The sequence below is a fragment of the Dermochelys coriacea genome, chromosome 3 (assembly GCF_009764565.3).
Source record: "Dermochelys coriacea isolate rDerCor1 chromosome 3, rDerCor1.pri.v4, whole genome shotgun sequence".
Lineage (NCBI taxonomy): Eukaryota > Metazoa > Chordata > Testudines > Dermochelyidae > Dermochelys > Dermochelys coriacea.
The window spans coordinates 80,356,689-80,375,157 of NC_050070.1; positions in this window are offsets into that span (position 1 = coordinate 80,356,689).

Consider the following 18,469-nt stretch of genomic DNA (forward strand, 5'->3'; position numbering starts at 1 on the left):
GCACGGACAGCTTACTGCAACAGATAAAATATCTTGTAAGTATTATCTATCCTGTAATTGTATGTATGCAAAGATCTTACCAGAATTAAAACTGAAATTGTCTCATATGAAGGAAAACATGTAAGAGCTACATTTGTCATGGTTTCAGAGTAGCAGCCGTGTTAGTCTGTATTCACAAAAAAGAAAAGGAGTACTTGTGGCACCTTAGAGACTAACAAATTTATTAGAGCATAAGCTTTCGTGAGCTACAGCTCACTTCATCGGATGCATCCGATGAAGTGAGCTGTAGCTCACGAAAGCTTATGCTCTAATAAATTTGTTAGTTTCTAAGGTGCCACAAGTACTCCTTTTCTATTTGTCATGGTGTGTGTCTTACCCTGCAAAGAGCTACAGTGCATTTCCAACAAGCTGAAGTACAAATCAGTACTGTTTTCATCCTGTGAGTGTGAACATGAAGTGAATACAAAGATGGTTTTGTGTTTGTAACATATTCGTGAGGTCTTTCCGCTCTCTTATATATTCCCATTGAAAAGAACAAATCCATTACATTCCTTGAAGATTTTATGGGAGAAAGGTTTGGAAAGTAGTTTGAATGACTTCCCCAGCCACTGGAATGTCCCTCCAGATTCAGATGTAATGAAGTTAAATTAGATGATTGGACACAACTCCAATTAATGGAGAGTTTGGGTTTTTCCTTTTTTTTCAAACGGTCCTCAGTCTTGCATTCTGTGTCTAGATTACACTGTATGGATTGGATCCAAGCTGTTATAAGGACTGTATTGCAATTGGCTTCACCCAGACAGAGACAACTGCAGGATTGGTGCCTAGGATTATGCTTCTCATTTTGGTCCAAACAAGAGTCCCATATGATGTGATGATGGTGTTTTTCTTAACTATTCAGAGAAACCAATATCATGTCTGATGCAACGTACTCAGTCCCAAATATTAATCAAATTTTACTGGAACTAATTCAAAATTGGAAAGAGAAGAAGATGAAAATATTTTTCTTATGATTGCTCCTAATTTGTGCTGATTTTATATGTCCGATTCCTGGAGTTCTCACACACAGACACAAAACCTACGAAACCTAGCTGACACAAAACCACAGACACAAAACCTAGCTGCTGCTCATCCTCAGTCTTCTAAATAACTCATTTGCTCTGCTGCTGTTGGACATAAAACTACATGCACTATTTAGCTTCTTTTTTCTCCACAGCAACTTTACTTGATCTTTGATTTCTCAAATGAGGAAAAGAAGGGCCTGGGTTGATTTTGATTCTGTTCAGTGATATCACTGACTTCCATGTGGTATGGGTTACTCACTCCCTCTCTGACTAAATGAAATGGATATACTGCTTCTAAAGGACATCTAAGAGCATATGTACCAAGAATGCTTCCAGATTTGCTAAGGGTAACAAACATTTCAGCAAAACTACTAACTTTGCTTTGAAAGTGTTTTTGTCTTTGCAGATATTCAATGAACAATTTTTTTTCACGAATACATGACTTTGCAATGGTGAGAATATTTTAGACAATTCTAATGTTTTAAGCTCCTTTCCTTACATAGACAGTAAATCTCTTTCAAGGCATCTCTCCCCATCTCACACAATCTAAAATATGCCAGAGTTTATTGGGTAGAGCTGAGAATCTGTCCTGATATATTTTCAGGTAAATGCAAAATACCAGCTCATTGTTTTGTCCACTAGTCTGTTCTTTTGTTTTGATTGAAAAGACATTTATTTAGACTCAGTTAAAGTTGCCAAGGAGTTAGACTGCAAACCATCACATTATCCCAGTCACATGTTACTACCTTCGATTAGATTTGATTGATGTAGCTGATGTTGTGTACTACAAAAGTGTGTGTGTGAATATATGTTTAAAAGAAAGACAGTTTTGTGAAAGTGTCTTAAAGTTTCAATTAAAAGATAATTTTTGTAGTGATTCTCCAGGATTTCTGCTCCCTGTATTGCCTGCTTGTGAGATTTTTGTTGATTTGATTTTTGGAAAAAGAAAAGGAGTACTTGTGGCACCTTAGAGACTAACAAATTTATTAGAGCATAAGCTTTCGTGAGCTACAGCTCACTTCATCGGATGCATTTGGTGGAAAAAACAGAGGAGAGATTTATATACACACACACAGAGAACATGAAACAATGGGTTTATCATACACACTGTAAGGAGAGTGATCACTTAAGATAAGCCATCACCAGCAGCAGGGGGGGAAAGGAGGAAAACCTTTCATGGTGACAAGCAGGTAGGCTAATCCCAGCAGTTAACAAGAATATCAGAGGAACAGTGGGGGGTGGGGTGGGAGGGAGAAATACCATGGGGAAATAGTTTTACTTTGTGTAATGACTCATCCATTCCCAGTCTCTATTCAAGCCTAAGTTAATTGTATCCAGTTTGCAAATTAATTCCAATTCAGCAGTCTCTCGTTGGAGTCTGTTTTTGAAGCTTTTTTGTTGAAGTATAGCCACTCTTAGGTCTGTGATCAAGTGACCAGAGAGATTGAAGTGTTCTCCAACTGGTTTTTGAATGTTATAATTCTTGACGTCTGATTTGTGTCCATTCATTCTTTTACGTTGAGACTGTCCAGTTTGGCCAATGTACATGGCAGAGGGGCATTGCTGGCACATGATGGCATATATCACATTGGTAGATGCGCAGGTGAAGGATCCTCTGATAGTGTGGCTGATGTGATTAGGCCCTATGATGGTATCCCTTGAATAGATATGTGGACAGAGTTGGCAACGGGCTTTGTTGCAAGGATAGGTTCCTGGGTTAGTGATTCTGTTGTGTGGTGTGTGGTTGCTGGTGAGTATTAGCTTCAGACTGGGGGGCTGTCTGTAAGCAAGGACTGGTCTGTCTCCCAAGATCTGTGATAGTGATGGGTCGTCCTTCAGGATAGGTTGTAGATCCTTGATGATGCGTTGGAGAGGTTTTAGTTGGGGGCTGAAGGTGATGGCTAGTGGCGTTCTGTTGTTTTCTTTGTTGGGCCTGTCCTGTAGTAGGTGACTTCTGGGTACTCTTCTGGCTCTGTCATACTGTTTCTTCACTTCAGCAGGTGGGTATTGTAGTTGTAGGAATGCATCATAGAGATCTTGTAGGTGTTTGTCTCTGTCTGAGGGGTTGGAGCAAATGCGGTTATATCGTAGCGCTTGGCTGTAGACAATGGATTGAGTGGTATGATCTGGATGAAAGCTAGAGGCATGTAGGTAGGAATAGTGGTCAGTAGGTTTCCGATATAGGGTGGTGTTTATGTGACCATCGCTTATTAGCACCGTAGTGTCCAGGAAGTGGATCTCTTGTGTGGACTGGTCCAGGCTGAGGTTGATGGTGGGATGGAAATTGTTGAAATCATGGTGGAATTCCTCAAGAGCTTCTTTTCCATGGGTCCAGATGATGAAGATGTCATCAATGTAGCGCAAGTAGAGTAGGGGCATTACGGGACGAGAGCTGAGGAAGCGTTGTTCTAAGTCAGCCATAAAAATGTTGGCATACTGTGGGGCCATGCGGGTACCCATCGCAGTGCCGCTGATATGAAGGTATACATTGTCACCAAATGTGAAATAGTTATGGGTCAGGACAAAGTCACAAAGTTCTGCCACCAGGTTAGCCGTGACAGTATCAGGGATACTGTTCCTGACGGCTTGTAGTCCATCTTTGTGTGGAATGTTGGTGTGGAGGGCTTCTACATCCATAGTGGCTAGGATGGTGTTTTTAGGAAGATCACCAATGGACTGTAGTTTCCTCAGGAAATCGGTGGTGTCTCGAAGATAGCTGGGAGTGCTGGTAACGAAGGGCCTGAGGAGGGAGTCTACATAGCCAGACAATCCTGCTGTCAGGGTGCCAATGCCTGAGATGATGGGGCATCCAGGATTTCCAGGTTTATGGATCTTGGGTAGCAGATAGAATACCCAGGTCGGGGCTCCAGGGGTGTGTATGTGCGGATTTGTTCTTGTGCCCTCTGCCATGTACATTGACCAAACTGGACAGTCTCTACGTAAAAGAATGAATGGACACAAATCAGACGTCAAGAATTATAACATTCAAAAACCAGTTGGAGAACACTTCAATCTCTCTGGTCACTCGATCACAGACCTAAGAGTGGCTATACTTCAACAAAAAAGCTTCAAAAACAGACTCCAACGAGAGACTGCTGAATTGGAATTAATTTGCAAACTGGATACAATTAACTTAGGCTTGAATAGAGACTGGGAATGGATGAGTCATTACACAAAGTAAAACTATTTCCCCATGGTATTTCTCCCTCCCACCCCACCCCCCACTGTTCCTCTGATATTCTTGTTAACTGCTGGAATTAGCCTACCTGCTTGTCACCATGAAAGGTTTTCCTCTTTTCCCCCCCCTGCTGTTGGTGATGGCTTATCTTAAGTGATCACTCTCCTTACAGTGTGTATGATAAACCCATTGTTTCATGTTCTCTGTGTGTGTGTATATAAATCTCTCCTCTGTTTTTTCCACCAAATGCATCCGATGAAGTGAGCTGTAGCTCACGAAAGCTTATGCTCTAATAAATTTGTTAGTCTCTAAGGTGCCACAAGTACTCCTTTTCTTTTTGCGAATACAGACTAACACGGCTGCTACTCTGAAACCTTTGATTTTTGGAGTTACAATAAATTCAGACAAGCAAGTTAAAAAAAAAAGGCTCCTACCACTGTCTACCCAAAGGTGATTTCCTCCTAACCGACCACATACCTTCTTCCACTGATTCACTGTTCTGACATATCAAAACAAGATGCATTGCTCTCACTAATGATATGTCAGGACCAGTGAATCAATATTTCTGCTTTTATAATGACTCAATCAGGCAACAAATTTGAGGATTCTTGCCTGTTGTTTTGGAGACGCCAATCAGATATATGTCATTGTCCCAGCAGGGTCATAATAAAGGAATTATTTATTATATTATTATAATAATAATCTCAACAAAAATGTTGAGATTATTCAAGAGAACAGCTCGGTTAATGCTTAGTGCCAGTAGAGAGTAACTGCAAATGTAGGTACTTATATGGTCCCCGTTACCATAGTATCTACACACTTCACAATCTCACAAGGATGCTGCGAGGAAGAAAAGGATAATCATCCCAATTTTACAGATGGGAAACTCAGGTAGAGAGAGGTTAAGGGATTTGCCCAGGGTCACACATGTAGCCTGTGGCAGAGCAGGTTAATGCCCTGATAATTTAATCATCCTTCCTCTTCCCCAAAGGATGGATCCCACTTGACACATTGGAACCCAATTTAGCAGGGCTTTGTATCTCCTGCTGTCTTGACCACTGCTAACTGATGGAACTATGTAATGCATTCTTACTGAAATGCAAAACTACTCACAAACAAATTTTGAAAGTGAGCTGTCCAGGTTCCTTCCCCACTCTGAACTCTAGAGTACAGATGTGGGGACCTGCATGAAAACCCCCTAGGCTTATTTTTACCAGCTTAGGTTAAAACATCCCCAAGGTACAACCTATTCTATCTTTTGTCCTTGGACTTTATTGCTACCACCACCAAGCATCTAACAAATATATAATGGAGAAATAGCCCACTTGGAAACGTCTTTCCCCCAAAAATCCTCCCAAACCCTTTCCACCCCCTTTCCTGGGGAAGACTTGATAAAAATCCTCACCAATTTGCTTAGGTGAACACAGACCCAAACCCTTGGATCTTAAGAACAATGAAAAAGCAATCAGGTTCTTAAAAGGAGAATTTTAATTGAAGAAAAAAAGTAAAAGAATCACCTCTGTAAAATCAGGATGGTAAATACCTTACAGGGGTAATCAGATTCAAAACATAGAGAATCTTCTAGGCAAAACCTTAAATTACAAAAAGACAAAAACAGGAATATACATTCCATTCAGCACAGCTTATTTTATCAGCCATTTAAATAAAACAGAATCTAACGTGCATCTAGCTAGATTACTTACTAAATTCTAAGACTCCATTTCTTTTCTATTCCCAGCAAAAGCATCATACAGACAGAGACTTTGTTTCTCCCCCCCTACAGCTTTGAAAGTATCTTGTTTCCTCATTGGTCATTTTGGTCAGGTGCCAGTGAGGTTATCCTAGCTTCTTAACCCTTTAAAGGTGAAAGGGTTTTTCCTCTGGCCAGGAGGGATTTAAAGGTGTTTACCCTTCCCTTTATATTTATGACATGCCCCCCAAATCACAGATGGGGTGAAATGCTGGCTGTGATTTCTTCCTGGAGCTGTAGGAGAAAACAGAGTTAATAAGACACATGCACCTCTACATATACTACCAAGTATATAAAGACTAACAATATTTTCCACATCTCAAGGACGATTTGAGCCAGTTGATTCTGGGAAACTTTCACGGGAGAGTGCATCAGCCAGTTTGTTAGAAACTCCTGAGATATGTTGGATGTCAAAATCAAAATCTTGGAGAGCTAAACTCCACCGAATAAGTTTTTTGTTATTTCCTGTGGCAGAATGAAGCCACTATTGCGCAGCATGGTCAGTTTACAAGTGGAAATGCCGTTCCCAAACATATGGGCTTAGCTTTTCCAGAGCGTAGACAATGGCATAACATTCTTTTGCCCTGACTGACCAGTTGCTTTCCCTCTCAGACTGTTTTTTGCTGAGAAACACTACAGGGTGGAATTCTTGATCTGGTACTTCCTGCATTGAAACTGCTCCCACACCACACTCGGACGCATCTGAGGTTACTAGGAACGGTTGGTCAAGGTCTGGGGCCCTTCGTACAGGGTCAGACATGAGTGTCACTTTAAGCTGGTTAAAGGCCTTCTGACACTCTTCAGTCCACTAAACAGCATTTGGCTGTCTCTTTTTGGTTAGGTCTGTCAGTGGGGTGGCGATTTGGCTGTATTGCGGTACAAATCACCTGTAATAACCGGCCAAGCCTAAGAAGGATTGGACTTGTTTCTTTAACTTTGGGACAGGCCACTTTTGGATAGCATCCACTTTGGTCTGTAGGGGTTGAGAGTTCCTTGACCTACCTGGTGTCCAAGGTAAGTCACTCTGTTTAGGCCTATTTGACACTTCTTAGCCTTAACAGTTAGTCCTGCCTCCCTTATGCGCTCAAAGACTTTTTGTAGATGTTCCAGGTGTTCTGACCAGGAATCTGAAAATATGGCCACATCGTCAAGGTAGGCGACTGCATATTCCCTTAATCCCATTAGGAGACCATCTACAAGTCTTTGGAAGGTGGCAGGTGTATTCCGCAGCCCGAAAGGGAGTACATTAAATTCATACAGCCCGACGTGTGGTGAAGGCTGACCTTTCCTTGGCGGATTCAATAAGCGGTACCTGCCAGTACCTCTTGGTTAGTCCAAGGTAGAGATGAACTGGGCCCGTCCCAGTTTCTCTAATAGTTCATCTGTGCATAACATTGGATAGTTGTCTGGGTGAGTTACAGCATTTACCTTATGGTAGTCCATGCAAAAACATATCTCCCCATCTGGTTTGGGAACTAGAACCACTGGAGATGCCCATGCACTGCCAGAGGGGTGGATTACACCCATCTGTAACATATCCTGGATCTCCCGTTCTATAGCAGTTTTAGCTTGAGGAGACACCCGGTAAGGTTGGTCTTTAATTGGGTTAGCATTACCTGTGTCAATGGAGTAGTATGCACGTTCAGTCAGTCCTGGGGTGGCTGAGAACATTGGCGCATAGCTAGTGCACAGCTCCTTGATCTGCTTTCGCTGCATATGCCCAAGGGTCATGGAGAGGTTCACCTCTTCCATGCCACCAGCACTTTTCCCTTCGTAGTAGACACCTTCAGGCCACTCAGTGTCATCTCCTCCCTGGGCTGTAAACTGACAAACCTTTAATTCTCTGGAATAAAAGGGCTTTAGCGAATTAATATGGTACACCTTAGGCTTTCGGTTGGAGGTGGGGAATGCTATGAGATAATTAAGAGCTCCCAGGAGCTCCTGAACCATGAATGGCCCTTCCCATGACACTTCCATTTTATGGGCCTGGAGTGCCTTTAAGACCATGACCTGGTCCTCTACTTTGAAGGAACGCTCTCTGGCATGTTTATCATACCAGGCTTTTTGCTCTTTTTGAGCATCCTGTAGGTTTTCTTTAGCAAGGGCTAAAGAGGTTCGGAGGGTGTTTTGTAGGTTGGTTACAAAGTCCAGAATGTTAGTTCCTGGACAAGGTGTAAACCCCTCCCATTGCTGTTTCACCAACTGTAATGACCCCTTAACCTCGCGGCCATATACAAGTTCAAATGGTGAAAACTCTAAACTAGGATGTGGAACAGCTCTGTAGGCAAAGAGCAACTGCTGCAACACTAGGTCCCAATCACTGGAGTGCTCATTTACAAATTTACGTAGCATGCTCCCCATGCTTTTCCACCATGCCATTTATTTGGTGGTGGTAAGGAGTGGCAACCAAGTGATTTACCCCATGAGCTTCCCAAAGGCTTTCCATAGTTCCTGCCAGGAAATTAGTTCCTGCATCTGTAAGGATGTCGAAGGGCCAACCTACCCTGACAAAAATGTCTGCTAGTGCCTGGCATACACTTTTAGCCTTGGTCTTGCTTAGAGCTACTGCTTCCGGCCATCGGGTGGCAAAACCCATGAAAGTCAGTATGTACTGCTTTCCTCTGGGTGTCTTTTTCGGAAAAGGACCCAGAATATCCACAGCTACTTGATGAAATGGAACCTCAATGATAGGGAGTGACTGGAGAGGGGCTTTGACCTGGTCTTGGGGTTTTCCCACTCTTTGTCATACCTCACAAGACCAGACATCGGTAGAAACATCCTTGCCCATTCCCTCCCAGTGGAATGACCTCCCAAAATGCTCTTTCATCCTGTTCACCCTAGCATGGCCACTAGGATGATCGTGGGCTAAGCTCAAGAGCTTGACCCGGTACTTAGTTGGAATTACCAACTGTCTCGGAGGATGCCAGTCTTCCTGGTGTCCACCAGAAAGAGTTTCCTTGTATAAGAGTCCTCTTTCTACAACAAACCTGGATCAATTAGAAGAGCTGAGAGGCGGTGGGTTGCTCTGTGCCCCCGTCTGAGCTCTCTGGAGGCTTTCATCTGCTTTCTGTTTGGTCTGGAACTGTTCCCTTGATGCTGGAGACATCAATTCCTCATTGGATTGTGAACCTAGGCTTGGTCCTTCTGGAAGCAATGTAGAGGAGAGGGTTTCCATTGACTGTGAACTGCTCTCCGCTAGTGCACTATGTTGGGGGTCAGGCTCTGGCTGAGCCTCTTGTGTAGGGTTATCGGCTCCTGCCAGTTGAGGTTTGCTGGGGCCCTCTGGTATTGGGGTTGCAAGTACTGTATTCAGTGCTGGCAATGGTTATGGTGCTGATTGTTCCTCTGGTTGCAGTTCTGGGACTGGCTCTGTCTGGGTCTCTGGGACTGGATCCACTACTGCTGTTGCAGACATTGGCCTGGGGTCGCGGGTCCATCACCTCTGACCGGGTCCTGGTAGAAGTTTTCAGAACAGAGCTAGGTGTGACGGCTTGTTTAGCCTGGCTGCGGGTGACCATTCCCACCCGCTTGGCTAGCTTCACATGATTGGCCAAGTCTTCCCCCAACAGCATGGGGATGGGATAATCATCATAGACTGCAAAAGTCCACGTTCCTGACCAGCCCTTGTACTGGACAGGCAACTTGGCTGTAGGCAAATTGAAAGAGTTGGACTTGAAGGGTTGAATCATCACTTGGATTCTGGGTTGATTAAATCCACTAAGGAAGCATGGATAGCCGACACTTGTGCTCTGGTGTCCTTCCACGCGGTGACCTTCTTCCCGCCCACACTCACAGTTTCCCTCTGCTCTGAGGGTATCTGGGAGGTATCTGGGCCTGAGGATCTCTGGTGTGATTCCAGTGCAATGAACTGTAATCTGTTGGGGTTCTTGGGGCATTTGGCCTTTACATGCCCCGGCTCGTTACATTTAAATCATAGTCCAGCTGACAGGTCACTGGGGCGAGGTGGGTTGCAAGAGAACGGTGTGGTGGGACAATAAGGTGTCTGGAGGGTTCCTTGGGGGTTAGTTGGGGCCTTGGGCTGCTCCTGGTAGTAGGGTGTGGTCTGAGGTTGTCCCTTCTGGTATCCGCTCCAACTGCGACCAGTTTTTTTCTTTTCTGCCACCTCCAGCCATTTGGCTCCAATCTCCCCCGCCTCTATTACAGTTTTGGGCTTCCCATCTAGGATGTATCTTTCTATTTCCTCAGGAATACCCTCTAAGAACTGCTCCATTTGCATTAGGAAGGGTAAATCTTCTGGAGATTTAACACTTGCTCCCGATATCCAGGCATCCCAATGTTTCACAATGTGGTTGGCATGTTGGGTAAATGACACGTCTGGTTTCCACCTTAGGGCTCTGAACCACCAACGGGAACACTCGGGCATTAGCCCCATTGTGACTCTCACCTTGGTTTTAAACAGTTCATACTGGTTCATGTGTTCCTTAGGCATTTCAGCCACCACCTCAGCTAAGGGTCCACTGAGCTGCGGCCTCAGCTCTACCATGTATTGGTTTGTAGAGATGCTGTACCCAAGGCAGGCCCTTTCGAAGCTTTCTAAGAAGGCATCAGTATCATCAGCTGCCTTGTAGGTGGGGAACTTTCTGGGATGGGAAGTGGTACCTGGAGAAGGATTGCTAGGGTTTGTTGGTATATTCTGCTGAGCCTTTGCCTTCTCCATCTCCAGTGCATGCTTCCTCTCTTTTTCTTTTTCCTCCTCCGCATGCTTCCTCTCTTTTTTCTTCTCCTCCAGTTCTTTGTCCCTTGCCTCCATAGCTCTCCTGTGGCCAGGCTCTTGGTGCCTCTTTCACTGCCTCCATAGCTCTCCTGTAGGCAGCCTTTTGTTTTTTTTCTGTCTCTCTCGCTGCCTCCAGTTCTCTCCTGTGGTCAGCCTCTTTGGCTGTTTCTGCCTTGGGCTCTGTCATGTTTGCCTCTCTGTTTTTAACTAACTTTACACCTGAGAGTAAGAAATAAAACAAACAAAACAAAAACAAAAAAACTTGGCTTGTAAAATTTTCCTGTGCTGTAATATGATACCTAAGTTCTCTGATAGTGATTGTCAGCCTACAGAAAAATTCTAAAAAAAAAACAACCCAAAAACCTAACACCATTGTCTCCAGGCAAATAGACAGAAATACCCCTAGTTGTTCTTAGGTTAAAAAAAAAAACACACAAACTTCTTCAGGTCTGTGAAGACTGGTGAATTTCACTGCAGGAGGTTAACTATCCTGCCTTTAGGTAGAGAAAACACCAGCTCACAAAAGACAATTCCCTTTTGTCTCTGCTCTGGCCCCAAAGCAGAGAGAAAGACTCCAACTACTTCCAGTTGGAAACCTGCTTTCTAGCAGCCCAAAGGAAAAAAATCCCTTTTAAAATGTGTGTTTCTGGTTCAAAAAAAATCTCAAATTGATTTCAAGTTAATCCCACTGCTCTGCCACCATGTCAAGGTACCTTCCCCACTCTGAACTCTAGGTACAGATGTGGGGACCTGCATGAAAACCTCCTAAGCTTACTTTTACCAGCTTAGGTTAAAACTTCCCCAAGGTACAAACTATTTTACCCTTTGCCCTTGGACTTCCACTGCCACCATCAAACGCTTAACTGGTTACTGGGAAATAGTTGTTTGGAAACGTCTTTCCCCCCAAAATCCTCACCAAAACCTTGCACCCCCCTGCCTAGGGAAGGCTTGATAAAAATTTCCCTGCAGGCAGTTAACTACCCTGCCTTTAGGTAGAGAAAACTCCAGCTCACAAAAGACAATTCCCTTTTGTCTCTGCTCTGGTCCCAAAGTAGTGAAAAAAACTGTAACTGCTTTCAGCCGAAAACCTGCTTTTCAGCAGCCCAAAGGAAAAAAAATGTCCTTTTTAACATCTGTGCTTCTTGTTCAAAAAATCAAAATCCTTAAAAAAAAAACCAAAAAACTAACACCTTTGTCTGCAGGCAAATAGACAGAAAACCCCTCTCATTGCTCTTCGGTAAAAAACTTCAGGTCTGTGATAAGATAAGCTAATTTTTTATCAGCTTATGTTAAAACTTTCCCAAGGTACAAACTATTTTACCTTTTGCCCTTGGTCTTTATTGATGCCACCACCAAGTGTCTAACAAATATATAATCGGAAAAGAGCCCACTTGGAAACGTCTTTCCCCCCAAAATCCTCCCAAACCCTGCACCCCCTTTACTAAGGAAGGCTTGATAAAAATCCTCACCAATTTACATAGGTGAACACAGACCCAAACCCTTGGATCTTAAGAACAATGAAAAAACAATCAGGTTCTTAAAAGAAGAATTTTAATTGAAGAAAAAAAAGTAAAAGAATCACCTCTGTAAAATCAGGATGGTAAATACCTTACAGGGTAATCAGGTTCAAAACATAGAGAACCCCTCTAGGCAAAACCTTAAGTTACAAAAAGACACAAAACCAGGAATATACATTCCATTCAGCACAGCTTATTTTATCAGCCATTTAAACAAAACAGAATCTAACGCATATCTAACTAGATTACTTATTAAGTTCTAAGACTCCATTCCTTTTCTGTCCCTGGCAAAAGCATCACACAGACAGAGAGAGCCTTTGTTTCTCTCCGCCCTCCAGCTTTGAAAGTATCTTGTCTCCTCATTGGTCATTTTGGTCAGGTGCCAGCGAGGTTATCCTAGCTTCTTAACCCTTTACAGGTGAAAGGGTTTTTCCTCTGGCCAGGAGGGATTTAAAGGTGTTTACCCTTCCCTTTATATTTATGACATGAGTATTTCTGTAAAAAAAGAAAAAAAGGTTTAACCCTGCACACTTTCAATTGGTTCACTTTTCTGGGAAGAGAGCTTTGCAACTACAAAATTCCCAAATTCATGTTTTTTCACTGTGAAAGTAGGAATTCCACCTATTCCAGAGCAAGACACAGCCAGTGAACTTCCCCTCTAAAGCAGAATTAGGGAACAAGGGATAAATCTCACAAAATGAAATGGTGAACACATTCATGTAATAATCTGTGAAACTGAAATTCAGGAAACAAGGCAGAGATAGATTAGTATCACCCTCAGAGAAAGAGACCAAGTGGTTCATGTCCCTCTCTGCCTGCTAAGACCTAAACACTACTAGTGTGAGTGGCCTAGAATTCCAAACATCAAATTTGCTTTGGGTCTTAAACCAAATTCTTGAACATTGGGGTCACGTTCATGGTTGGGGCAATACTCTTGAAAAAGTCAATTTCACATTCATGGAAGTATTTCCTGGGATGATTTCCAATAGTAAGATCCCTCCATTTTCTGTTCTTTCCTACTATAGTTTTAGCAGACAACAGAGAAAACTCATGCTAGGTAGAGCTAGTAAGACATCAATCAGCGTACTCCCTGTCACGCCAAAACATCCAATGATGTGAGATTTAGGCATTTTCCCTATTAGTGATTTAATAGCTGTGTCCATATATTTAAGATTGCCACTTATAAATTAAGGCTATCTTCCACAGGATCATGTGACATGGTGAATATCAAAACCTTCATAAACTTTGTTTCATAGGCAATTATTTCAAACATACAACTCCTTATAGACCAGATACAAGTAAAATGTGAAGCTTAATGTTTCAACCATTTAAAGCTATTCTCCTGAAAAAAGTGCAATAATTTACCTTTATACAGTACAGTGAAAAAACTGTGAATTTATTTGATCCCTCAATGACTGGAGGGATTTTCCTCAAATTTTCCATAACAGGAAGCAAAAGGAAAAAAATCCACTTCTTGTTAGAAATTAAGCATTGAAAGCTTCAGCCCGAGAAGTAAATTTTCAGAAAGTTATGAATTTGTGAAAACTTGGGAATTAAAATGGAAATTATTTGGCAGCCATAACTATAGAGATTGCTGCTCCATCATTTGTGGCTCAGTGTGTCTACATTGTCATTGTGTTTCTTCCCTGAAGTTCCTACATAAAATTCCTGATCCTTGATATATCCCTTCATGTTTACTGGTGAGTCAAAGCTAGCAGGTTAATGCCGATGTAGATCTTTTTTTTTATGTATATCTGAGAAGGTTGCTATGCTGAAAGTTAAAGAATTCATTTCACTTATGACTTTTTATAGGCATTTCTTATAATGATTTCCGTCAGTCATTTTAGCCACAAATGATCTCAAAATTAGTCCCTCCACTTAAAAGACAGTGAAAGAGAAAAACACTTAATCCATGGGGCAAGTAGCACTTTATATAATAAAATAAATAAATAAATAACAGCAACAACAATAATAAATAATCCACACCCCCGAGCTACATAAATTACACTGACCTAAGCACCTGCGTGTACACTGCTATGTCAGCAGGAGGGCTTCTTCTGGTGACATAGCTACAGCCTCTCGTGAAGGTGGATTTATTATGCTGACAGGAGAGCTCTCTCCAGTCAGCATAAAGCGTCTTCACCAGACTTGCTACAGCAGCACAGCTGCATTGATGCACTTGTAGTGTAGACTACCCCGAGACCCTTCTGCAGGATCCAGAGCCTCTGTCTGGAAGGCTCTTCACCATGGTCCCAACAGACATTTAATCCAAATCTCATGCTTTGGAGAATGAAATGTACTCTAGAGAACTTCAACTGATCAGCAATAGGCCGCACAGAGAGGTTGTTGGAGGTGAAGGCCATTCCTAGGAGGAGGATCCCTGGCTTTTCCTTGAAGAAGAACTACCCAGAGGCGAGGAGTACTTCAGGCTTCCCAGCCCAAGGGTAATTAAAAAAACAGACCTTAGGGTTTTGGCATGAGAGGAGGAGGAATTACATTAGAGAATGATGAGAGAATGATGATGCTGGGATGATCTCTGTAGAAAGGAGATCACACTTCAGAAAAGCTTTGCCATAAGCATCCACAATTATGAGTGCCTATCCAAAACCACATTTCCAGATTCAGCTAATTACTCAGGAGTAGTACTGAATGATTGGAGAATTGCTAATATAGTTCCTATTTTTAAGAAAGGAAAAAAAGTGATCCAGGTAACTACAGGCCAGTTAGTTTGACATCTGTAGTATGCAAGGTCCTGGAAAAAATTTTGAAGGAGAAATTAGTTAAGGACATTGAAGTCAATGGTAAATGGGACAAAATACAACATGGTTTTACAAAAGGTAGATCATGCCAAACCAACCTAATCTCCTTTTTTGAAAAGGTAACAGATTTTTTAGATAAAGGAAATGCAGTGGATCTAATTTACCTAGATTTCAGTCAGGCATTTGATACCGTGCCACATGGGGAATTATTAGTTAAATTGGAGAAGATGGGGATCAATATGAACATCAAGAGGTGGATAAGGAATTGGTTAAAGGGGAGACTGCAATGGGTCCTACTGAAAGGAGAGCTGTCAGGTTGGAGGGAGGTTACCAGTGGAGTTCCTCAGGGATCGGTTTTGGGACCAATCTTATTTAATCTTTTTATTAGTGACCTTGGCACAAAAAGTGGGAGTGTGCTAATAAAGTTTGCAGATGATACAAAGCTGGGAGGTATTGCCAATTCAGAGACGGATCGGGATATTATACAGGAGGATCTGGATGACCTTGTAAACTGGAGTAATAGTAATAGGATGAAATTTAATAGTGAGAAGTGTAAGGTTATGCATTTAGGGATTAATAACAAGAATTTTAGTTACAAGTTGGGGACGCATCAATTAGAAGTAACGGAAGAGGAGAAGGACCTTGGAGTATTGGTTGATCATAGGATGACTATGAGCTGCCAATGTGATATGGCTGTGAAAAAAGCTAATGCGGTTTTGGGATGCATCAGGAGAGGCATTTCCAATAGGGATAAGGAGGTTTTAGTACCATTATACAAGGCACTAGTGAGACCTCACCTAGAATACTGTGTGCAGTTCTGGTCTCCCATGTTTAAAAAGGATGAATTCAAACTGGAGCAGGTACAGAGAAGGGCTACTAGGATGATCCGAGGAATGGAAAACTTGTCTTATGAAAGGAGACTCAAGGAGCTTGGCTTGTTTAGCCTAACTAAAAGAAGGTTGAGGGGAGATATGATTGCCCTCTATAAATATACCAGAGGGATAAATACAGGAGAAGGAGAGGAATTATTTAAGCTCAGCACCAATGTAGACACAAGAACAAATGGGTATAAACTGGCCACCAGGAAGTTTAGACTTGAAATCAGATGAAGGTTTTTAACCATCAGAGGAGTGAAGTTTTGGAATAACCTTCCAAGGGAAGCAGTGGGGGCAAAAGATTTATCTGGTTTTAAGATTCTACTTGATAAGTTTATGGAGGAGATGGTATGATGGGATAATGGGATTTTGGTAAGTAATTGGTCTTTAAATATTCAGGGTAAATAGGCCAAATCCCCTGAGATGGGATATTAGATGGATGGGATCTGAGTTACCCAGGAAAGAATTTTCTGTAGTATGTGGCTGGTGAATCTTGCCCATATGCTCAGGGTTTAGCTGATTGCCATATTTGGGGTCGGGAAGGAATTTTCCTCCAGGGCAGATTGGAGAGGCCCTGGAGGTTTTTCGCCTTCCTCTGTAGCATGGGGCATGGTTGACTTGAGGGAGGCTTCTCTGCTCCTTGAAGTCTTTAAACCATGATTTAAGGACTTCAATAGCTCAGACATGGGTGAGGTTTTTCATAGGAGTGGGTGGGTGAGATTCTGTGGCCTGCGCTGTGCAGGAGGTCGGACTAGATGATCAGAATGGTCCCTTCTGACCTTAGTATCTATGAATCTATGAATTACTAATTATTATATTAATGAATTATCTTTTCTTCAATATTGTTTGAATATCTGCTTTAGTTTCTTGACGTGTCTCCAGCAGTTTGGAGCTTTCCATTTATCCACAGGTGTTTAAAGAAATAATAGTTTCTCAGTCTCTAAAGATAACCTATCTTGGGAGATAACCTATTTGAGCTAAGGGTCAGGCCAAACCAAGAAAAATCATTAAACAAAGAATGTATTTTCTTAGTCTCTTAAGACTTGAATAAACTAGAAATGAGTATCATTTGCTAAATATTTAATAGTAAAATACTCATTTGAGTGCATAGTGGAAATTAAATGACCCTGCAAGAAAGAGAAATTAACATGCTTGCCTGTGCACATGATTGTAATAGCATATATATCCCCAAAACACCAGCTATTCAGTATTTCCACATAGACAACTCTCTGCCCTGCCACCACATTTTTAATTTAAAATGTACATTAGGAGGAAGGACCAGGTGCCTTTTTTTTAATATACTTAGGGGAGGGAAGTTATGATAGTTTGAGAAAGTGCTCTAAATATATAGAAAATCTGGCTTTGCTTCAGTTATACTGAGTCAAAAGACTGTATATTTAAAAAATATCAGCAGAGGCTTTCAAGGCATCTGAGCAAAGACTGACTCTTTAGCATGTAGGCCACTAATTTTCTCTTGCTTTTCCAGTGAGCCTATCACAGCTGCTGTCGCCGTTGTGGAAAGGTCTGAGTACTTGAAACTGAGTAGCTATTCACTATTTTCTAGTAGAATGCCTAGTTAGCTCAGCTGATCTAAATATATAAGGGATTTTAGAATTACAGCCTCTTTCTCCTGAGCCACAGGATATAGTGATGCAAAGCAACCTTAAAATTGTCCTTACTGCCCATTTTGGGATTCCCAAAGTATGGGCCTTACAATATCTCTGGGCAAAGTCTGTGCATTTTCTTTCTTAACACACAAATGCAAACAAAAAGGAAAAGGAAATTCCATTTAAAAACCTTACATACAATTCTTAGGTTGAGAAGTCAAGTATTCATAATTAAGAAATGCATCATTAAGATTGAGAAATACAGAGTTAAGATTGAACTTCATATTTAACTATGCCCTTGTGCTTGTGTCTTAAGATATGATCTCTTTTTATCATGATTAATTTAAATTAATACAATATAGTACAAGCTGGAATTTTTATGCAGCCTTTCATAGGCCAGCTCAAGTAGTGCCTAGAATATTTTGTCCAGTCTAGCAGGCGTGCTTTAAAAAAAAAAACCAGAAATATAACCATGTAAAGGAATCAGTGCTTTATTCATGCTCCCTGTTCTATGTGTTTGTCTGACAAAGTTACAATCCCTACTTCCAGGTCACATCCCACTCCACAAGCTATGCTGAATATGAAATTATGTTGATACAATAGTCTCACCCTGTATGGATGTATGATACTTGAATTCAATGTTCTTTCCAGTTGGAGTCTCTATCATAACTCTACATGGATCTGAAGCATCTGTATGGATGCTGTGTGCTTCCTGGTGAGTCCAGTGGCCACATTCAGTTTCAAAGAGAACAGAACATTACTGGAGAGACTGAAGAAAACTAGCAGACTTTGCAGCATATCAAACTAGACATAGCCAAGGTGAGGTGAAGCCAGTGCCATCCCCATGACATTCTCCCCTCTACTGAAGCTCTTTCACCACAGCTTCCTTGGTGCTGGGACCTGCATATGAGTTACAGACAAAGATGAGTGGTGGGATCACTCTCTGCAACCTCAGCTCTCACCATCTCCACAAGACTCAGTAAA